Source organism: Bos indicus, chromosome 1, assembly GCF_029378745.1.
Source record: "Bos indicus isolate NIAB-ARS_2022 breed Sahiwal x Tharparkar chromosome 1, NIAB-ARS_B.indTharparkar_mat_pri_1.0, whole genome shotgun sequence".
NCBI lineage: Eukaryota > Metazoa > Chordata > Mammalia > Artiodactyla > Bovidae > Bos > Bos indicus.
Window position 1 is genome coordinate 66,953,538 of NC_091760.1, and position 5,973 is coordinate 66,959,510.

At 43.4% G+C, this 5,973-nt stretch overlaps 1 protein-coding gene across 2 annotated transcripts in view; it reads left to right on the forward strand.

The window, feature by feature from the left end:
• The window catches only part of EAF2 (ELL associated factor 2), a 61,308-nt gene that overhangs the window by 43,305 nt on the left and 12,030 nt on the right, over positions 1-5,973 (forward strand). The window lies entirely within an intron of this gene.

The window sequence follows — 5,973 nt, forward strand, 5'->3', positions numbered from 1 at the left end:
CAAGCTTTAACATCTGGAAGTTCAGTGTTCACGTATTGCTGAAGCCTGGCTTGGAGAATTTTGAGCAGTACCTTACTAGCATGTGCTGCTGCTGCTGCTAACTCGCTTCAGTCGTGTCTGACTCTGCAACCCCATAGAGGGCAGCCCACCAGGCTCCCCCATTCTTGGGATTCTCCAGGCAAGAATACTGGAGTGGGTTGCCATTTCCTTCTCCAATGCATGAAAGTGAAAGTGAAGTCACTCAGTCGAGTCCGACTCTTAGTGACTAGCATGTGAGATGAGTGCAATTCATAACTGACATGTAATCTTACTGCATTGTGGTCAGAAAAGATGATTGGCATGATTACAGTTTTTTTGAATTTACCAAGGCTAGATTTGTGGCCCAGGATGTGATCTATCCTGGAGAAGGTTCCATGTGCACTTGAGGAAAAGGTGAAATTCATTGTTTTGGGGTGAAATGTCCTGTAGATATCAATTAGGTCTACCTGGTCTATAGTATCTGGAGAAGGCAATGGCACCCCACTCCAGTACTCTTGCCTGGAAAATCCCATGGACAGAGGAGCCTGGTAGGTTGCAGTCCATGGGGTCACTAAGAGTTGGACATGACTGAGCGACTTCCCTTTCACTTTTCACTTTCATGCATTGGAGCAGGCAATGGCAACCCACTCCAGTGTTCTTGCCTGGAGAATCCCAGGGACGGGGGAGCCTGGTGCGCTGCCGTCTCTGGGGTCGCACAGAGTCAGACACGACTGAAGAGACTTAACAGCAGGTCTATTGTATCATTTAAAGTTTGTGTTTCCTTGTTAATTTTCTGTTTAGTTGATCTATCCATAGGTGTGAGTGGGGTATTAAAGTCTCCTACTATTATTGTGTTATTGTTAATTTCCCCTTTCATACTTGTTAGCATTTGCCTTACATATCACAGTGCTCCTATGTTGGGTGCATATATATTTATAATTGTTATATCTTCTTCTTGGATTGACCCTTTGATCATTATATAGTGTCCTTCTTTGTCTCTTTTCACAGCCTTTGTTTTAAAGTCTATTTTATCTGATATGAGTATTGCTACTCCTGCTTTCTTTTGGTCTCTATTTGCATGGAATATCTTTTTCCAGCCCTTCACTTTCAGTCTGTATGTGTCCCTTGTTTTGAGGTGGGTCTCTTGTGGACAGCATATATAGGGGTCTGTTTTTGTATCCATTCAGCCAGTCTTTGTCTTTTGGTTGGGGCATTCAGCCCATTTACATTTAAGGTAATTATTGATAAGTATGATCCCATTGCCATTTACTTTGTTGTTTTGGGTTCGAGTTTATATACCCTTTTTGTGTTTCCTGTCTAGAGAAGATCCTTTATCATTTGTTGGAGAGCTGGTTTGGTGGTGCTGAATTCTCTCAGCTTTTGCTTATCTGTAAAGATTTTGATTTCTCCTTCATATTTGAATGAGATCCTTGCTGGGTACAGTAATTTGGGTTGTAGGTTTCTCTCTTTCATAACTTTAAGTATGTCCTACCATTCCCTTCTGGCCTGAAGGGTTTCTATTGAAAGATCAGCTGTTATCCTTATGGGAATCCCCTTGTGTCTAATTTGTTGTTTTTCCCTTGCTGCTTTTAATATTTGTTCTTTGTGTTCGATCTTTATCAATTTGATTAATATGTGTCTTGGGCTGTTTTGCCTTGGGTTTATGCTGTTTGGGACTCTCTGGGTTTCTTGGACTTGTGTGACTATTTCCTTCCCCATTTTAGGGAAGTTTTCAACTATTATCTCTTCAAGTATTTTCTCATGGTCTTTCTTTTTGTCTTCTTCCTCTGGGACTCCTATGATTCAAATGTTGGGATGTTTAACATTGTTCCAGAGGTCTCTGAAGTTGTCCTCATTTAATTCTTTTTTTCTTTTTTCCTCTCTGCTTCATTTATTTCTACCATTCTATCTTCTACCTCACTTATCCTATCTTCTACCTCCATTATTCTACTGTTGGTTCCCTCCAGAGTGTTTTTGATCTCATTTATTGCATTATTCATTATATATTGACTCTTTTTTATTTCTTCTAGGTCCTTGTTAAACATTTCTTGCATCTTCTCAATCCTTGTCTTCAGGCTATTTATCTGTAACTCCATTTTGTTTTCAAGATTTTGGATCATTTTCACTATCATTATTTGGAATTCTTTATCAGTAGATTCTCTATCTCTTCCTCTTTTGTTTGGTTTGGTGGGCATTTATCCTGTTCCTTTACCTGCTGGGTAGGTCTCTGCCTTTTCATCTTGTTTATATTGCTGTGTTTGGGGTGGCCTTTCCACATTCTGGCAGTTTGAGGTTCTTCTTTATTGTGGAGGTTCCTTGCTGTGGGTAGGGTTGGACAGGTGGCTTGTCAAGGTTTCCTGGTTAGGGAAGCTTGTGTCAGGTGTTCTGGTGGGTGGAGCTGGCACTTCTGCAATGAAGTGTCCAGTAGTGAGTTTTGAGATGTCAGTGGGTTTGGTGTGACTTTGGGCAGCCTATATATTGAAGCTCAGAGCTATGTTCCTGTGTTGCTGGAGAATTTGTGTGGTATGTCTTGCTCTGGGACTTGTTGGCTCTTGGATGGTGTTTGGTTTCAATGTAGGTATGGAGGCTTTTGATGAGCTCTTATCAATTAATGTTCCCTGGAGTCAGAAGTTCTCTGGTATTCTCAGGTTTTGGACTTAAGCCTCCTGCCTCTGGTTTTCAGTCTTATTCTTACAGTAGCCTCAAGACTTCTCCATCTATACAGCACCAATGATGAAACATCTAGGTTAATGATGAAAAGTTTCTCCACAGTGAGGGACACCCTGAGAGGTTCACTCAGAATTACATGGAGAAGACAAGAGGGAGGAGGGAGATAGAAGTGACCAGGAGGAGAAGAGGGGGAATCAAAAGGGGAGAGAGCAAGCTAGCCAGTAATCACTTCCCTGTGTGCTCTCCAGAGTCTGGACCCCTCAGAGATATTCACAGAGTTACACAGAGAAGAGAAGAGGGAGGAAGGAGACAGAGATGGCCAGGAGGAGAAAAGGGGGAATCAAAAGGAGCAAGACAGATCCAGGCAGTAATCAGTTCCCTAAGTGTTCTCCACAGCCCAGAACACACACAGAAATTCACAGAGTTGGGTAGGGAAGAGTAGGGGGAGGGAGGTGATAGAGGCAACCTGGTGGAGAAAAAGGAGAGTCCAAAGGGGGAGAGAGCAATCAAGCCAGTAATCTCACTCCCAAACAAAAATGGGTACTGAAGATTGGGTTCTTAAAGGTACAAAATTGATAACAAATACCAAAAAGCAGAGATTAAAAATCTAGAGTAGAGGTTAGATTTTCAGAAATACAATATTAAAAAAAAAAAAAAACAAAGTCACAAAAATTATAAATTTATATAGGAAGTTTGCTTTAAAAATAGGGTCTTTTTTTTTTTTTTTGCAAGGTAATCAGTTCAGTTCAGTTCAGTGAATCGCAGCACGCCAGGCCTCCCTGTCTATCACTAACTCCTGGAGTTCACTCAAACTCATGTCCATCGAGTCAGTGATGCCATCCAGCCATCTCATCCTCTGTCGTCCCCTTCTCCTCCTGCCCCCAATCCCTCCCAGCATCATAGTCTTTCCCAGTGAGTCAACTCTTCGCATGAAGTGACCAAAGTATTGGAGTTTCAGCTTCAGCATCATTCCTTCCAAAGAACACCCAGGACTGATCCCCTTTAGAATGGACTGGTTGGATCTCCTTGCAGTCCAAGGGACTCTCAAAAGTCTTTTCCAACACCACAGCTCAAAAGCATCAATTCTTCAGCGCTCAGCTTTCTTCACAGCCCAGCTCTCACATCCATACATGACCACTGGAAAAACCATAGCCTTGACTAGATGGACCTTTGTAGGCAAAGTAATGTCCCTGCTTTTGAATATGCTATCTAGGTTGGTCATAACTTTCCTTCCAAGGAGTAAGTGTCTTTTAATTTCATGGCTGCAGTCACCATCTGCAATGATTTTGGAGCCCCCAAAAATAAAGTCTGACACTGTTTCCCCATCTATTTACCGTGAAGTGATGGGACCAGACGCCATGATCTTCATTTTCTGAATGTTGAGCTTTAAGCCAACTTTTTCACTTTCCTCTTTCACTTTCATCAAGAGGCTTTTTAGTTCCTCTTCACTTTCTGCCATAAGGGTGCTGTCATCCGCAAATCTGAGGTTATTGATATCTCTCCTGGAAATCTTGATTCCAGCTTGTGCTTCTTCCAGCCCAGCGTTTCTCACGATGTACTTTGCATGTAAGTAAAATAAGCAGGGTGACAATATACAGCCTTGACTTACTCCTTTTCCTATTTTGAGCCAGTCTGTTGTTCCATGTCCAGTTCTAACTGTTGCTTCCTGACCTGCTTACAGGTTTCTCAAAAGGCAGGTCAGGTGGTCTGGTATTCTCATGTCTTTCAGAATTTTCCACAGTTTATTGTGATCCACGCAGTCAGAGGCTTTGGCATAGTCAAAGCAGAAATAGATGTTTTTCTGGAACTCTCTTCCTTTTCTATGATCCTGCAGATGTTGGCAATTTGATCTGTGGTTCCTCTGCCTTTTCTAAAACCAGGTTGAAAATCTGGAAGTTCACAGTTCATGTATTGCTGAAGCCTGGCTTGGAGAATTTTGAGCATTACTTTACTAGCGTGTGAGATGAGTGCAATTGTGCGGTAGTTTGAGTATTCTTTGGCATTGCCTTTCTTTGGGATTGAAATGAAAAGTGACCTTTTCCAGTCCTGTGGCCACTGCTGAGTTTTCCAAATTTGCTGGCATATTGAGTCCATCACTTTCACAGCATCATCTTTCAGGATTTGAAATAGCTCAACTGGAATTCCATCACCTCTACTAGCTTTGTTCATAGTGATGCTAAGGCCCACTTGACTTCACATTCCAGGATGTCTGGCTCTACGTGAGTGATGACACCATCAATAGATTATAAAAACAAAAATTAAAGGATTAATAGAGGACTTAAAAAGTAAAAAAAAAATTTTTTAATTCAAAAAATGATAATAGTAAAAATATATCTAGGACTTTCTCTGGAGCTGTTGCAGACAGTGTGGGGTCAGTTCATTTTCAGATAGTTTGGCTCTCTGGCTTATACTTCTCAAGATCTATAGGCCCCTTCCTATGTTAGTCGGTGTAGTTAGTCGGTGCTAACTACAGGGTTTTAATCTGTTGCACATGTCACTTCCAAAGCGGTTCCCTCTGTTTATTTTAGCTTCTGTTTGCTGGTCTCTTCGGTGTCTAATTTCTACCCTGACACAAGGGGGCGATGGTGGTCACTTTTTTAGGCTCACTTGTTCAGTTGTGCTTTGGGGAGGGAGGAACACTGCAAACAAATATCAGTGGCGTGTGTGGCGAGTGCTTGCAGTGTTTTAGCCACACTGGGTTTGCTCACGGTGTGTGTGCTTTCATGGTCTACAGTTTTCAGGCTATAGGTTGCTCTGCTGGGAACTGTCTGAGGCGGGCCCTGGGTTGCATACACTTCCCAGGTCTAAGCCACTCAGGTTCAGGTTCTCAGGTACTCCACAAAGGTGCAGACTTGGTTGGGCCTGCGTTTTGTGCCCTTCCCAGGTCCGAGCAGCTGAGGTGGCCAGGTGCTTGGCGAGAACAGTCACCCCCAGGTGGGGGGGTGCATCTTATCACCTCCCCTGTCCCAGCCGCTCAGTTTTCTGGGTGTACGATGGGCACGCCTTCTCAGGTGTGCCATGTGTCTCTTCTGGGGAGCTAATCTCTGGCTGTGACCATCCTGGCGGATGTCAACCGTCCAAAATCCCAAGAATTCTTGGTCAGCAATGAAACCTGCTTACAGTTTGGTAGAGGATGCCTGTCTGGGGCTGCGATTGCCCCCTTCCAGCTCTGGCTGCCCTCGCCTGCCTGCCTGTCTCCGGCAGGGGATGGGCCAGTACGCCGCTGTCTAGCTCTGTTCAGTCCTTTGTTCTGTGAGCGGGCCTGGCAGTGTCTTAGGTTAGGGC